At 35.2% G+C, this 18316-nt stretch overlaps 1 pseudogene; it reads right to left on the reverse strand.

Annotated features, from left to right (window-relative positions):
- Positions 1 to 222: 222 nt before the first annotated feature.
- LOC119525575 lies at positions 223 to 7872 on the reverse strand (annotated as a pseudogene).
- Between the last annotated feature and the right edge of the window lie 10444 nt (positions 7873 to 18316).

Here is an 18316-nt window from a genome sequence, read left to right on the forward strand (position 1 = left end):
TGTAGGCACACCCACACATATGAGAAATAACAAAATGTTAATGGTAATTAACTTCTCTTTTATATTGTTAGCATTTCAAGTCAGAGGGGTATTGACAGTGGGACATAGTTTTATCTTTTAATTTTTTTTCTGTATTTTCTAAATCTTCTATATTGAAATTGTATTATGTTTAAATAGGGAAAAGTAATTACTAAAAAATACCCCATATACACTCAAAGGAGACTAAGTCCAAAATGTGTATGCATATTTGTTTTCATCTTCATTATCAAAAGAAAGGAGGCTATTGTTTTTTTATTTGCTTCTGTGAGTTCTTTTTAACTGTCTTTCCTATTTATTTCATCTTCCTTTGTCATCTTCTTTTTTGAGCTTGCTGTTAAACTTGAATGTTTTTCATCTGATTGATGCTTGATTGGTTTTCCATACATGATTCTTCCATTAGCTGGAGCTAGCTAGTCATCTGCTTTGAAAGTCTTTATCTCTGCTTTAATTTTCATCACTTCTTCAGCTGACAGGTCTCCCTTTTTGAAAACCACCACTTGAGGTTGCTCATCTTTGTTGCTGTAATCACCATCTTCATCTGGGAGCTGAGGCTGGATTCCCTTGGTCTCAACAGTGGGCCCTTGCCTATAGCCAGCCCTTTCCTTGAAGTGATCCAGGAACTTTGGCTCAGCAGTTCACACATACACTTGGTTCCCATGTAATTTGATTTTAACTTAACAAAACTACTATAATTATGATGTTAATTTCCCACTCTGGAATCCCTCTGAAAGATTCATTAATGTTACCTTGATTTCTCCATAAGCCCTTACACTCTCAGATCTGCCCCAGCCTCTGGACATGCCCTTTCCACTCTTTGGCTCAACACAATAAATATTTATCCTATTATTTCTTTCCCACTGTCCAATTACAGAAATTTCTTGGATTCATTCTGAAAATCCCAAAGGTATATTGAGATGATACAGAAATATTTATTGAATGTTTAATTAAGGTTCAAGGAAAACAAAATACAGTTCAAATAATAACTTACAACTGGTTACTATGTACAGATGGACCAATCTGAAAAACTAGCAAGCCTACCTTTTTAAGTTCCTTTGACTTAGATTCTTGCTCATTTCCTAGCTCTCTGTTTATCCTCTATCTTTAAGAAAAGAACTTTCATGTGTCATCATCTCCTCACAGTTACACTGAATTAGCAAAGTCCTGAGAAATGATCTCCCATTACCTCAACACACACCTGCTTCTGCTTTATTTATTCTCCTTTGTTTAATTTGTTCTAAGATTTGTTTATTTGAAGGGATATTAGGAATGGATATTTACTTTTCTTTCAATTAAATTGACTCTTTTCCCAGCAGGGATGATTGACCTGTGTATCCACCAATAAAAAATCTCAAGTAAACATGGTGATCAAAGAATTGCTTCTTAAGTCTGAATTTGATATTCAATGTAATAATTTTCAGGATGTCAGTTTTTATTCACTTATGCAAAGAGAACTCATACTTCTCATGGGAAAAAACACGTTTGATAGCAAAGTTTGGTTTTAATCTATACTTAAAATTCCTCTTGAAAAAAAGAGAAAATTTCAGAGACAAATCACTGAATACAATTTGGATATCATGCTGTTTTATAAAGTAATCAAGCTATTTGAAACCAAAGCACCTTAAAATGTACTTTCTTGATTATGGTCTTGAGTTGATTTTGCTTGAATAAACTCCTTTAAAAGGATTTCTGATTATACATCTCTTACACAAATTAAAATTTTTACAGCATCCCAGAACATTTATGGCTTCTTCTATTCAAATAGCTTCTCAAATTATTAAGACAAAATTTTAGTTATGGCTGTACACTCATTTATAAGTTGTTGCTCTTTCAAATTAACAAATTGTTTTTTCTAAGAGAAAGAAAGAGGTTAGCACTAGGACCAAGGAAGGACTCACTTTTGCCTACAAATAACTGATAAATAATTCAGCCCACAAATTATACAAATTGTATTAAGTTAAGCTGCATGAAAATTAAACTACCTCTTTTTTTCCTAGTAAAGTAGAAACAAAATGTTGTGCATATAAAATATCCATGATTTTCTAAAGTCAATACTGAAAACTGGTGTATTGATTCTCAAGTTCAAAACTTTTCACTCAATATCTCAGCTCAATTGTCTCACCTTCAATAAATAATTCTTGGATTTCTATAGCTCACATTGAACTTCTCTTTTTTTATCACTTAGCATTGTTCATTTAATAGATGATATGAATGTTTGATTAATATCTAGGTCTATCACTGCACTGACAATGTAACTTAAAGACAAAATTTTGTCAGTCCACATCATTTGTCAGTCCACACTGTTGTATCCCAGAACATAATGTAGTTCCTGGAATCTATAGTTTACTCAGATATATATATTAATATATGTATATACATATATGTGTGTGTGTATATATATATATATATATATATATAAATGGTGAGTTAAGAAATGAGTAGTAGTTAATAGCTATAGCTGTCACTTCTATGCAACGTATTAGTTACTGGAAAATATATAATGTTTTTCATATACTAACTCATCACATCCTTATAACAACTCCAAAAGGGGAGTCAATTCTTACTCATCATCAAAGATAATGGATGAAAAACAGTGGTATATAAACCTTAGGTTATTTGCTCAAAACTACATAATTCATGAGTGTTACCAGAATTCAAAACTAAGTTTCCTGACTACGGAGTCCCTTCTTTTAAGCACTTTAATATGTAGAATGAAAGCACAAAATGATCTTTTTCCTTTGTCCTGGGATTATCAGGCCTCCTAACCATACCTTACAAAGCAAGGAAGGTCCTCATTAAGTCAATGACAGAAATAAGAGAGAAAGGGATGCATTTATGAAGTAGGGGAGTATTCATTTCACTAGATTTGACAAATCCTTTAGTTGGTTGATAGAATTTGCAGGTTTTCAGCCTGGGTGATCAATAAAATGAAGATGTTAGAAATAGAAGTAGAGGCAGAAAATCTAGATGAAGGAGAAGAAGGAATACAAAGAGGAGAGGCAGGAGAAGGAGAAGTTGAGGTAGAAGTGGACATAGAATAAGAATTTGGAGAAATAGAAGCAGAAGGATAAGAGATGGATAAAATGAGGAAAATGAGAAAAGGAGGAAGAGGGTGGAAAAGAAGAACATCTGGAAAGCAAAGTAGATTAGATCAGTTATGCTTATAATGATTCTTTGGTTTCATTCCATTTTCAAGTTATTAAACTGGAACCTCAGATAGATACTATCTTGGCAAGTATGGAGTTATCCAGAAAGGAGAGATTGAAAGCAAACACACTGGATACAATTGAAAAGGGAATACAAAACTGCCACTTCTAATAAAGATGTAAAAAATCTGCAAAAAAAACATTGCTCCAACTCTACCAATTTTTAAAAAACTGGATAATCTTAAAAAGTCATTTCTTTCTTGAGCCCACCAGAAAGTTGAGAATGGAAACACCCAAGTAATTTTAATTCAATGAGGGACATGACCTTCAAGGAGGAGATGTGACAAGTGAACCATTTCAACTTTGTCAGAGGGTGGTAAAAAGAGGTGGACATAGTACAGCCACCAATGAAGAAATCAGCTAAATTATAAAGAATTGTTAAAGCCAAGTGGGGGCTAGAGTGTCAGTTGGAAAAAGGAAAGAAAGCTGGATTCCAGGGGTTGCCTTAACATTCAATACCTTCTCTGTAGGTCTCTACCAGTGTTCATGGAAAAGCCCGCTAGTAAGCTGGAAGATCTTCATATAAGATCACTTTGCAACCCTCAAAATGCCAAATATCATCATCTCTTACTAAATGAGGGACTGCTATTACTTTGGCAACTACAGTTTTATTCTTACTTTAGTCTGCCCTAATGATAGATAAGATTTACTGAGATACCCAACCATATAATTGTCCCTGCTTTCTGAGAGAATCCAATCTATAATCCACCTTTGTTTCCTTATACACCCACCCAATTATCCAAACAAAGCCTATATCTTATTGTAAGTTCTTTCTTATACCCTTTTATTGGAAACTTCTCATTTCTCCATGGGTGTGTTCTTCCTTGATATATTGAGTAATAAAGCCAATGTCTTGAACCACAGGTGTTCCTAGTGGTCTTTGACAATTATTTGTTTCAAAGATCTAGTGCACTGGATAAACAACATGCAAAGATACATGAGAACTTTCATCAGGGATGTTTTTCTTACAAGGTAGTGTCCAATGAAATGCTATAAATAAATTTTTTAAAGTATACATGCACAAACATAATATCAGAAACAAATTCCTTCCACAGGTTCATCAGTAGTGTCAGTACAGCTGAGGAAAGAATAATTGAACTTGAAGACAAGCCTATCATAATTAACCTAATATAAACAAAATTAAAGAAAAAACTAGAGTAGAGGAAAAATAATTCAACAGTTGTGGGGCGTATCAAACAATTGAATATACATGTAGTTAGAATTCTACAACAAGAATAGAGAGGGAAAATATTCTGCAACAATTAAGCATTCCCCATCTTCCTTCATTTATAGCACAAGTACCATGTGAATACTAAGTGTCAATCATAGGGGTGTATATGAGCATGGGGTTCTTCTTATTGGAGCTATTAAAATGTTCTTAAAATGATGGTGTCAATGAAAGAACAGCTCTGTGATTATAATGAGAGTCATTGGTTATACACATTGAATGAATTGTAAAGTGTGTGAATAAAACTGTTTTAGAATAAAAAGAACAGAGAGGGTGTGCTGGTTTTAATGAATTGTGTCCCCCAGAAAAAGCCATATTTTTTGATGCAATCCTGTGGGGCAGACATTTTAGTGCTGATTAGATTGGAATTCTTTGAGTGTTTCCATGGAGATGTGCCCCACCCAACTGTAGGTGATAACTCTGATGAGAAAATTTCCATGGAAGTGTGGCCCCACCCATTCAGCATGGGCCTTGATTACTGGAGCAGTATATAAGCTGAGACAGAAGGAGCAAGCTGCCTGCAGCCAAGAGGGACATTTTGAAGAATGCCCAGGAGCTGCAAATGAGAGACAGTTTGAAGATGGCCATTGAAAGACTTTTGCTCTGGAGAAGCTAAGAGAACAAATGCCCCAAGAACAACTGAGAGTGACGTTTTGGAGGAACTGCAGCCTACAGAAGAACATCCTGGCAGAAAGCCATTTAGAACCCAGAACTTTGGAGCAGATGCCAGCTTCATGCCTTCCCAGCTACAGAGGTTTTCCGGACACCATTGGCCATCCTCCAGTGAAGGTACCTGATTGCTGATGTGTTACCTTGGACTTTATGGCCTTAAGACTGTAACTGTGTAACCAAATAAATCCCCCTTTTATGAAAAACAATCCATCTCTGGTGTTTGCATTCTGGCAGCACTAGCAAACTAGAACAGAGGGGATGGAGTAGAAGAAACATTGAAGGAAATAATGGCTGTGCTGGTTTGAATCTATTATGTCCCCTACAAAAGCCATGTTGTTTAATGCAATCTTGTGGAGGCAGACTTATTTATTAGTCTTTTGATTAGGATGGGAGGTTTTATTAAGTTGTTACCTTGGAGATGTGACCCACCCAACTGTAGGTCAGACCTTCTCATTAGCTAATTTCCACAGAGGTGTGACCCCACCCATCCAGTGATTAGCTCACTGGAGTACTTTAGGAGAGCTCATGGAGAGTAGAAGCTCAGAGAAGCTGATAGAGACACTTTGGAGAGAAGCTAAGATACATAATCCAGAGTTATCCCCCAGGAGAAGCTAAGAGTTGACACAGGCCAAGAGGCTTGAAGATGCTTGGAGATGCAGACAGAAAGACATTTGGAGATGATAAGCTAAGAAATAAAGCCCAGAGTTTGCTCTGGAGAAGCTAAGAGAGAACTCTCAGATACTTAGAGAGAAACTCCACAGGAGGACCAAGCTGAGAGAGAGAATCTAAGAGAGATGGAAGCCTAGAGACATTTTAGAGAAAGCCATTTTGAAACCAGAACCCAGGAGCAAAGGACCAGCAGACAGCCATGTGCCTTACCAGCTGAAAGAGGTGTTCTGGACACCATTGGCCTTTCTTCAGTGAAGGTCTCTTCTTGTTGATGTCTTAGTTTGGACACTTTTATGCCCTTAGAACTGAAAACTTGTAACCTAATAAATCCTCTTTATAAAAGCCAATCCATTTCTGGTATTTTGCATAAAAGCAGCATTTGCAAACTGGAACAATGACCAAGAATTTTACAAAAATAATGAATGGCATCAAATCATAGGGCCACAAAATATCAGTGAATCTCCAGGAATGATGAAAAAGCCAATCAACTAACCATTTCTTTTTAATTCTGAAAAACAAAGATAAGTATACAATCATGAAGGCATTCAGAGGAAAATACTTGTCACATACAGAAGAAAAGGAATAGTTATTGTAAGAGACTTGCCATCTATAATGATTCAAGCCAGAAGATAATGGAAAGATATATTTAAAGCACTGAAAGATAAAACTCATCCCAGGGTTCAATGCCACTGAAAAAACTTTCCAATATAAGAACAAAATAAGACTTCATAGGAAAATTAATACACATGCACACAGAGAAATATTTTTTGCTAGCATTTTGTGCATTGAAAATTATCCAGGCAGGAATATGATAACAGAAGGACACTAAACATGGACATAAATTGCACTGAAAATTTAAAAATGAAGGTAACTATATGAAATATTTGATTTGTAATGGCTTTAAAATGATTGCTTACAGCAAATTTAGGTTCATGAACTGTTGGGTTTAAACTACCCATAAAAGTACAATTTATGACAAAAAAGAGGAATTGAATTGCTACTACTTTACATTTCTAATGTTTTGTCATGTGATATATTATTTTAAGTAGACTATGGGAAATTAAACATGTGTATAATGGTCCCAAAGGCAACCAGTAAAAAAGAAAGAAAACCAAAATTACAGCATAAATTTTAAAAGGATAGTAAGAAAATCTTATAAACAACTTATAGTTGTTAGCTTTGATTATTTGAGGAAATGTATGAAATGCTCATATCAGAAGAAATGGGTAATCTCTTTAGTCTTATGTCTCTTAAAGAAATTGAATTTCTCCTTTAAACCCTTCCAAATGACAAAAAAACATGAATTTTTTTCTAAATGTAAAAATGTCACCTTTCCCTCACTGGAATGTGGATGGGGGCTATGTGAAATCTATTCAACCCTCTACAAGAGGACATCTTCAGAGAAAGCAGAGTAATGACATAACAGGAACTTGGATCCCAGAATTACCTAAGGGAAAAGAGTTGCCCAAAAGCCTAATCAGCTAAAGTCTGCATGGTTACACCGAAGGACAATATTTTTCCTTTTGCTGATATGTCTTGTTTCTGAAGCCCTTTCCTACACCAACCAGCCTGTACCTGACTAATACAGGTGCTCTTCCCAACCCAATCACCCAATCACATCACCTGATAAAACACTTTCCACAACACAGTTCTTTCTTTCTGAAAATAGGACTTTATTTGTCTGTTTGAAAATATTTAGCAGCTATCTCCAAAATTATATTGCCTTCTAATAGCAGCTCTAGCAAAGTCTGCTAGTAATATACCCATCTCATTCCTGTATTTGTTAGTACTTTATATTATAATAAAATTATGTATTGTATGTTTTCAACTCTGGTAAGAGTAGTATGATATTGTAGAAAAAGAGTCATATGATAAAATGCCAAGTAATAATGTGAACTCTATAGTCAGACTGTCTTGGTTCATATTTGAGCTTATATTTTAACCTGTTGACTGACCATGAACAAGCTGTGAAACCACCTTGTGCCCTTTTCAACATCTGTAAAATTCAGCCAATCAAATACATTTACTGAGGCACTTACCTGTGGGCTGGGGATCCAGCATTGACCATACGTTGCAAAATTCATCTGCTTATTGAGGTTTTGATGCAGACAAAAACAGAGCAAACAAAAGTCCTAATAAAAATACATAGAATGTTTGATGGTGATAACTGCTGAGAAACAAATGCAGCATTGGTGAGTGACGGGCATGTGTGAGTTTAAATACATTGTAAGGGATGGTCTTATGAGGAAGAAAATGAAAAACCCAGGGAGTTATGGGTGGAAGGAGAATTTTAGGAAGGAGAAAAAAATGGAAATATTCCAGGCAGCATCAGAACTAATGTGTATAGGGAAGGATGAGGTCAGTACGGTTGCTTCAAAATGAATGTGACAGACACAGAGATTAAGGATGAGTTCATAGAAGTAAGAAGTAGGGGCAAAATCATGTTGGACTTGTAGTCCCTTGTAAAAATTTCAATTTAAACTCAATGTGATAGGAAATCTTATAGGTTTTGTGAAGAGAGGTGACATGATACAACCTGTATTTTAACAGTATTACTGGCCCCTACCTTAATATTAGACTCAAGGCACAGAAGAGGGAGACAATTTAGAAGACTTTGGAAATAACAAGACAGAGGTGGTGGTTTCTTGGGCCAGGATGGTAGCATGAGCAGTGTTTAGAAATAGTCAAATTCCAAACATATTCTGCACAGAGACTCAAGATGATATGCTGATGGGTAAGATGTGAGGTATGTGACTTAAGAAAATTCCACGATGACTCTTTTATGTCTTTGCCTGAACAAGTAGGATAGCTTTTCATCTCCTGAGATTAAGAATCAATCTGAGAGTTATCTTGTAAAAATGAACTATTTTATTTATATACCTTAAGCCATTAGAATATTTTCTGGTACCCAGTAGCTGCTCAGTAAATATGATCTATTTTTTGCCATTATTATATAATATCTATCATTTGTAAAAATAAAATCCAATTGCTCATATTTTGTCATGCTCTATCCCAGGCTTATTTCCTTTATCATTTTTAATGTAGTTCAACTTTTAAAATACATGGAGCTTTGCTGCACCACCATGAACATAAGAATTTTGTCTTAAAAATAATTCAGACCACATCCTATATAAAACACAATATATATTGACATAAACAGGGAAAATAGAGGGACAACATAAATACTCTTTTGCTTTCACATTCCCCAAAGGTTATGTGACCTTTGTTTCATAACATCATAAATGCATTCTGGAGTAAGTTATAGGAGGACAGGGTAATCTGAATTTAATGAAAACATAAGCAATTCCAGAACTTACTACTGTCTGGAGAATTAGAATATTTGGTGACCATCATTGCCAGCACAAACCAACAGGATACCTTTATACATCATAAAATGTGCATAAATGAAAGCAGGACTAGCACAGTTCATAAAAAACACCAGAAAATGTAAAGGGTGTATAAATATAAGAAAAGACAATTGCATGTATGAAGATGAGAGAGTAATTTAAAAAGTATATTAAAAATGTAAATGGCTATCAAAGACATAGCTATAGGCAAACAAAATGAATTGCAATAAATATAATTCTAGATATGATAGAGTTCAGATCAAAATTCAATCTCAATACAATAAGTTATTTGGGTATTATATAAGTCAAAAATTTTATATGAGCTCAGGATGTAGAGGAAAATAATGCACATTTTAATTATTTGAATAAATTAATTAACAGCAATGAACTTGTAAGAATTCCTTAAAATTTTAATCCTAAAACAGAGGTTGAACTTTCTTTTCATCTCTCAAAAATCATTTTAAAAAAATGAAGAATATAATTCCATAAAGAAATCCTTAATATAAATTAAAAGACTATAAATCACTTGCAGGGAAAAAACATCTCTAACAATCATTGCTTAAAATTTAAATACAAATAATCAAATATAGGAAAATGAATAAAACATACATTCTTAAATATACACTAAAGAGTATAGAAAATTAAAACTGCAATTCTGGATAGCATAGAGATATTTTTAAAAGGAAATATCAGCCAATCTAACAAAAATATATGGGATGTAACAAAATTTGGAAACATTATCAATTCCTGGCTTTACAACTTCTTTTTCAAATGGTTAGCCACTAGACAAAAGACAGATAACTGCATGCAGATATTTAACCTGATGAATTTTAAAATCTTCAGTGCTGAAAGCCTTGCAAGTTGGGATTTTTGACCTAACTCATAAACCAAGAAAACTTTCATCTCCCAAGTTTAAATGTCAAAGGAATAACCAAATTTTATAATGATGAGTGAAAAACAAAAGCTGCAAAATATAAATTGAAAATGACAATCATGAATATATATACATAAAATTAGTCCAGAAGACCATGAACAAAGACCTCAAAAAATGGGTAGGTTACTCCTATTTTCTTTAATAATTTAAAGTATTTTCAAAATTTTCTTCAATGTTCACATATACTTTTCTCTTTAACTTAATTCTATGACAATATTTTACTTTGGGCTACAAACACATATTGAAGTGATCGTTTTCCCTTTTTAGCTGTTTTCGATGAATGAGACTAGCCAAAAGTACTTATAAAATACCAGTGAAAATTTTCATAAGCTCTTGTGTATTCAAAATTTTGCAAGAATGTAAACATTCTGATGATTGTCATCAAAATTTATTAGTACTCCAGTGAAGTCTTCTTAGTCGTCATCTGATATAATCTACAAAATTTGGTATGGATTTAGAATTATTAGTCTAATTTAGTTAGTCCTCTGGAGCAATGAGGAAACAGCCAGGAACAACTAGTAAACAGTCTGGAACAACTGATGGGGGACATCCATAACTGGACACGTAATGTACACCAGCCTGGAATGGGTGAATGGCTGAGATCATAACACAGAACTGTTAGTACAGCTCCCCAAACTGAAGGGCTGGCTCCCCTCCCCCACATGCATGGCAGGCTGCTGGAAAACTTCACTGTGGGAAAAAGAAGCAAGCAAACTGGAGTGAGGGAAAGTAACTCAACCAAGCTGCAATTGTGGTTTTAATTAACAAATTTGGACCACTGAATACAAGCACAGATAAACCAAAAGCAAGCAGGAACGTACCCTAAGGCCATGGCTTCAGGGGCTAACTGAAGAAAAAAAATAAAAACAGAAGCTTTTAGAGATGGCTGAGCACAGAATAGTGGAAAATGGCTGTGTCTCAAGAGAAAGGGCAAAGAGAACTGGGTACCAAGAGCCATTGACTGGTGAAACTGGGGTCTAGGGGTGGCCCAGAAAAGGGGCTTTCTCTCTTTTTTTCTTTTTTCCTTTTTTTTCCCATTCCAAGTAGCTCATTAGAGAAAGCCTCAGAAATTTTCAATTGTCAGTGCTGACCCAAGCAAGGGTGGAGTTAAGAGAATCAGAAAGACAAAGGAGGAATTCAAATGTAAGAGATAACTCCCTAAAGAGTGCATCTTCTCTAAGAAAAGTGGGGTGGGGCACAGCTCAAGTGGCTTCCTTCCCTCATATAATTCAGACTCCAGGGCCTGGTGAGGGGTGAGAGGAAAAAACCAGAAACAACTTAAGCTTCATTTCTGACACCCTCAGACCCTGCCAGGGAAAGGGTCTGCTGAGAATTAATGGGGCTGTACTTCTTTACACCAGTGGGGAGCTACAGGCTGAAAAGCAGCACCTGGGGGCAGGATAGGAAAAGCAAAGAGTCTAGAGGCCTCAAAGGAAAGTCTGACAACCATCTGGGTCTCACCCTCAGGGAAAACTGTTACTGATACAACTTCCTCCTGAGACCTGGGCCTATCTCTCTGGGAAAATATGATTGGGAAAATCAAGGAAACCATAGCCTAGACAACAAAGAATTACAAGTCACATTAGGAAAAAGGAAGACATGGCCCAGTCAAAGGAACAAACTTACACTTCAATGAGATACTTGAAGTGAAACAAATAATTACTGATCAAATATCCTAAATCAATTCAATAATCAAATCAATGAGTTGAGGGAAGATATGGAAAAAGAGATAAAGATATGGGAAAGACATGGGGAAAACATAAGGAATAACCTGAAAATTTGAAAAAAAAAATTGGAAGAATGTACAGGAATGAAAGTTACAATAGAAGAGATGAAAAACACAGTGGAGACATACAACAGGATATTTGAAGAGGCAGAAGAAAGGATTCATGAACTGGAGGAGAGGAGAGCTGAAATCCTACACTCAAGAGAACTCATAGGGAAAAGAAGGAAAAATATGAGCCGGGTCTCAGGGAACTGAATGACAACTTGAAGCACGTGAATATACATCATTGGTGTCCCAGAAGGAGAAAAGAAGGGAAAAGGCAGAAAGAATAATTGAGGAAATAATCAGTGAAAGTTTCCCATCTGTTATGAAAGTCATAATATTACAGATCCAAGAAGTGCAGCATACCCCAAACAGAAGAGATCCAAGCAGATGTAATCAAAGACACTTAATCAGATTATCAAATATCAAAGATGAGAGAATTCTGAAAGCAGCAAAAGCAATCAATCACATATAAAGGATGCTTGATAAGACTATATGGACTTCTAAGTAGAAACCATGGAGGCAAGAAGGCAGTGGTATGATATACTTAAGATACTGAAAGAGAAAAACTGCCAATCAAGAATTTTATATCTGGCAAAATTGCCCTTCAAAAATGAGGGAAAATTTAAAATATTTTAAGACAGACTCTGAGATCAAATACCTGCTCTACAAGAAATACTAAAGGGACCACTACTGACAGGAACTGACAGGAGAGAAAGATTTGGAGAAAAGTGTAGAAATGAAGACTATCCATAATGGTGAAAACAAAGAAAGAAGTAAAAATAAAACTAGAATAAGAGAGGATATATAAAATCCAAAAGACAAAATGGTAGACAGTAGATATTACAATGAGTGAAATTATCCAGATAAAAAAGGTGAGGTACCTTATGGTCTAACTAATATGGACTAATATTGATAAGCAAAATTTGAGAGTTGAGAACACAGGTTACCAGGAGATAGAGGTTGGAGATCAGACATTTGATGCTGAAGGAGTACAGAAAGTTCAACAGGATTTATTGTATAGATCAAGAAATTGAATGGATAGCTTAACACTGTGTGATAGTAACACAATATTGTAGTACTCTGAACAAAGATGACTGTGAGCATGGTTGAAAGAGGAAGGCTAAGGGCAGGTATGACACCAGACAGAAAGATATAAGATAAAGACAGGGATTGTATAACTTAGCAAAACCTAGAGTAGTCAATGGTGTTGATTTAGCATGCAAATATAAGAATGTTTTTATATGTGGGAGAACAAATGAATGTCAAAATTTCAAGGAATTGAATATTGGTTGGTATAGGGGAAAAATACAATCAAAACTAGAGTCAATAGTTAATGGCAACATTGTAAAATGCTTCCATTAATTGTAACAAAGGCAATATACCAAAGCTAAATATCTATAAGAGGGGGACAGAGGGAGTGATATGAGATTCTCGGTGGTGGTGATGTTGTCTATCTTTTCATTATATTTTATTTTTATTTTTCTTATATCTTTTGTATTTTAATCTTCATTTTTTTCTCCTTTTCCTTTCTTTGGGGAAGAGATGGAAATTTCCTCATATATAATGTGGCAGTTAATGCATAATTGATTATACTGGGAATCATTGATTGTTTACTTAGACGGATTATATGGTTTGTGAATAAAACTGTTAAAAAATAAAGAGGGGTACAATTGCTGCAGAAAAGGTGGAGAAATGGATGTACCTATTCCCTGTTGGCAGGGAAGTAGAATGGCACAGCCCATCTGGAGGGCAGTGTGGTAGTCCAACAGGAAGCTAACACTGAGGTTGCCAAATTGTCCTGCAATCCCATTTTTGTGTATATACTTAGAAGAATTGAGAGCAGGAACATGAGTGGACATATCACACTGATGTCTTTGGCACCCATATTCATGATTTGCAATGGATGGAGGTGACCTAAGGGTGCACTGACTGATGAATGGAATGGTGAACCATGGTGGGTACATAAAATGGAATACCAAGCAGCAGCAAGAAGAAAAGAATTTGTGAGGTATGCACTTATGTGAATGGACCTTGAGGACAGTACATCAAGAGAAATAAGCCAGAATAAAAAAGACAAATATAATGCCTCACTAATATGGGCTAACTACAATGTGCAAACTTTGAGAATTGAATCTGAGAACATAGATTATCAGGGGAAGGCTTATGATAAAGGTTCCTAGATTGTAAGCTCTTGCAGCAGTCACACCTATCCATGAGTTGTAATGGTTATCTCTAAATTCTGAGATGCTGAGCTGGTCAGCTTCTGTAACTTAGGGTATATGTGTGACATCTGAGACTCAGAGTCAGAGTTTGTCAGCTATGAATGTCAGCACTACTCCATACAGCAAAAGTTAAAAAGCTGAAAAAGAGATCAGACTTCAATTAGAGATATGAATGAAATGAACTTAATTAGAGCTAAGGTAAACCAGACAAAAGAGAAAAGGATCATGTTGACTGTGTTTTATAACCTCAAATTCTGTGTGAGACCAAAGGAAGAGATGTGTATTAGCAGCAAAATCTAAACTTTCTGTAGCATGCTACCTAATTTAACTTGTATGGTCAGTTTATTCAAACACCATAATTATATGGAACCTTGAATGTGGGTGAGATCTGGTTGGTTTGTACAGGTTAGCATGAAGCCCTGATACATCCCAGAATAATTTGGGCAGAGAAAAAAAAGTGTTTGCAAAGCCACCTTGTGGACCTAGGGGAAAATGTGGAAACGTTAAAATTCTCCCCTGGGAAATTCCTGATATTTTTGCAAGCTTTGGGGAGTACCACTGTAGTAGGCCAAGTCCTTGACCTTGGTGCTTGATCTTTGAAGCTTGTTACTGCAAAGGAGAGAGTAAGCCTATTTATGATTGTGCCTAAGAGTCACCCCAGAGAACTTCTTCATTGCTCAGATGTGGCCTGTATCTCTCTAAGCTCACTTAGTTGGTAAACTCACTGCCCTCCCACCTACAGGGGACATGACTCACAGGAGTGTAAATATTCCTGGCAATGTGGGACATGAATCCCAGGGAAGAACATTGACACAGCATCATGGGATTGAGAAAAACTTCCTGACTGAAAGGGGGAAGATAAATTAAACTAAATAAAGTTTCAGTGGCTGAGAGACCTCAAATGGAGTTGAGAGGTCATTCTAGACGTTATTCTTACACATTATATAGATATCCCATTTTTACTTTTTAGTGTGCTAGCATAGCTAGAAGGAAACACCTGAAACTGTTGAACTGCAACCCAGTATCCTTGATTATTGAAGACAATTGTATAACTATATTGCTTATATGGTGCGACTGTGTTTGCCATAATATTTATAATAATATTATTTCAAGAATTATAACAAAAGCACCACACAGAAATGAAATGCAAACAATTGGGGAAATTGTGTTTATGAGAGGTGTAAGAAATATCTTTTTCCTACATGGTTTTTCTTGAAATCTACAACTTTTCTAATAAAAAAGAATCAAATATTTTCATACCTCTTCATAAGAAATGCAAGAACTTTAAATGTTTCTAATTTCATTTGCTTCCTTTCATTTAAGCCATTGCTGTTTTCATGTATTTTGTTTCCATATGTCTTACAATCCTGAAAATAAAGTGGTAAGCTTTCTGTTGCACACAGTTAACTTTTACAAAATTTCACATATTCTCCATGCCTTGTACTCTTAATTTCTTTTTCCTCTGGTATCATTTTGCTTATGCTGGATGACTTCTATTAGCTATTCTGTGTCACAAGACTTTTGTCAACAACTGTCCTGAGCTTTTATCTTAAATGTCTCCATATCACACTTGAGTTTCATTAATATTTTCACAAGATATAGAATTAGTTTTCTTTTTACCTTCTCACACTTTGTACATTATTTTTCTTATAGCATATTTGTTTCTTTTCTTAAGCCAGCCATGATTGATATGCTCAATGATGCTAAATCCTTTCTTAGTTACTATTGCTGTCTTTATCCTCTATGAGAAATGATTTTGCCTTCCTGAATTTACAGTAAGTGAAGAAATCCCCAAGAAATGATCTTCCATCACCTCAACTCACATTTACTTCTGTCTAATTGAGTCTGCTTTATTCATTTTTGTTATAAGATGTGTTTATTTGAAGACAACTTAAGAGTGGAAATTTATTTTTCTTTTAATGAAATTCACTCTTTTCACAACAAGGATGCTTATCCTGTGAGTCCACCAGATCAATCCCATCAGGATGAAATAATCAAAGAGTTAATTATTAAGAGTGATTCTATGACCCAACTCAGTAATATCAAGTTTCTCTTACTCTAATCAAGTACTCAAAGAGAACAAATACATCTCTATTGGACAAGCATATAAATTTGATATCAGCATGTGGTTTAAATATATACTCAAAATTACTCTGAAAACAACTACAAGCAAATAAATTTTCAGGGACACAGCAATGACTATCATATGAACAATATATTCTTCTTTTAAAGAAATTAAGTTACTGCAACTACAGCATCTTAAAATTTTCTTTCCTGATCTTTTGAGATGATTTTTCTGGAATAAAGAAAAAAAAAACTACTTCAATAGTATATGTAAATATCCATCTTTGACAATAAATATATTTGTAGCATTCCAGGATCTTTTTCAAGGCTTCTACCATTCAGATAAGGGTTTCACACTGTTAAGGGAAAGTTCAATCAAGATGGTCCTCTGGTTTATCAGTTTAGTTGTTTTCTCAAATTAACAAAAATAATCTTTCTATAGGAAAGGAAGAGGTGAGCACTAGGAAAAAGTATGCACTCACTTATGCCTAAATATTAGGCCAATATTTTCAAAAACAAGGCCAAAATATGTCAATGAAAACATGCATGCAATTCCAGTATTCTCCCCCTATTTGAAAACATGCATGCAATTCCAGTATTCTCCCCCTATTTTCCCTAAAAGTTGAATCCATATGGTAAGATCTAGTAGTCTCCCATTATTTTCTCTCTTAAAATCAATACAGAATAATGGCATATTTAAATCTCAAGTTAATAACTTTTCACTGCTCATATCTCAAGTCAATTATGTTTCGTTTGTCGATGAATTCATTGATTTTCTTGACCCCATGGACCCTCACTTTAATATCATTTGGTAAAGTTATCATTTAATATTTGCTGTTGTGGAGATTTGATTACTATTCAGCTCTACCACTTTATAGAACCTGTAATCAGCATAAAGCCAGGAATTGTGTCTGTTTGCCCTCACTATTGTATACCCAAGACATAACATCACCTGGAAATATAATTATTAAGAAAATATTTTTTCAATGAATGGTGAGTCATGGGATGAGTAATAATAGTGTTTGATAGCATTTATAAGCAGTTTTTTGTTTACTTGACATCATATAAATGCATTGCATTTACAAAGTCATTTATCTCACAACAACTCTAAGAAGTGGTTCTATTATTACCCATAATCATAGTTGAGGGAACAGAGGCACATAAACTCTAATGAATATGCTGAAATATACCTAGATATTAAGGGTGATACCAGGGCCCAAACCTGAATTTCCTTGCTACAGAATCCCAGTTGTCATGAATTTTTGTACATAGAATGAAAGAACAGACTGATCTTTCTACTTTGTTAACTACATTATTAGGGCTCCAGAAAATGCCTTATGAAGAAGTGAAGGTCTTCATTTTGTCAATTACAGAACAAAAGTGAAAAAGGAAAATTGTAAGAAGTATAAGAAAATTATTTTCTACTGGTTTTGACAATATATTCAATTGGTTGATATCGGTAGGATTTCCAGTTTTTGAGCCTGACTGATCAATATCAAAGACGAAGATGATGAAGATGAAGAAAAAGAAGAGAGAGAAGAAGATTGTAAAAGAACATGGATGAGATCAGTTATACCTATGATGATTCAGAGGCTCCATTACATTTTCAAAATGCAATACTAGAAACTCAGATATATATTGTACAAGCAAGTGTGGAGATATCAAAAAAGGAGGACTGGATTAAAAGAACATGGCCTTTTCTGGGGTACATAACAGCTGCCAATAAGCACAATGGTCTTTGACCAAAGAACATTGGCAAATACTATTTTAAAAGATCTAGTGGAGAGAAAAACACTTGGACCTGGGAGTGGTGAGGAGCAGAATTTCATCTCTCCCCTAGAGCAGCTGGCAAATACCCAAGAACTATATGAAACAGTGTTTTCAGGGTCTCCAGTAACCAGTCACACATCGGACGCAAGTTTGGAATTGGAGGAAAAGCTGAGATCCCAGCAAACATTGTAAGTTCCCCAGACCAGGGGTCTGGTGCCCCTCCCCACCCAGACCTCATAGAATGTCTTGCTGCGGGCTCCCTGAAAGGGGAAAAAAAAAAAACAAAAAACAGCAATCTGCTGAGGGCAAGAAGGGAGGCTCAACCCAGCCTCAACTGCAGAATTAATTAACAAATTAATTAACTAATTTTGGGAGCTGGGGTCCTACAGAAGGGCTG

Source organism: Choloepus didactylus (genome assembly GCF_015220235.1).
Source record: "Choloepus didactylus isolate mChoDid1 chromosome 25 unlocalized genomic scaffold, mChoDid1.pri SUPER_25_unloc2, whole genome shotgun sequence".
In the NCBI taxonomy this organism is placed as follows: domain Eukaryota; kingdom Metazoa; phylum Chordata; class Mammalia; order Pilosa; family Megalonychidae; genus Choloepus; species Choloepus didactylus.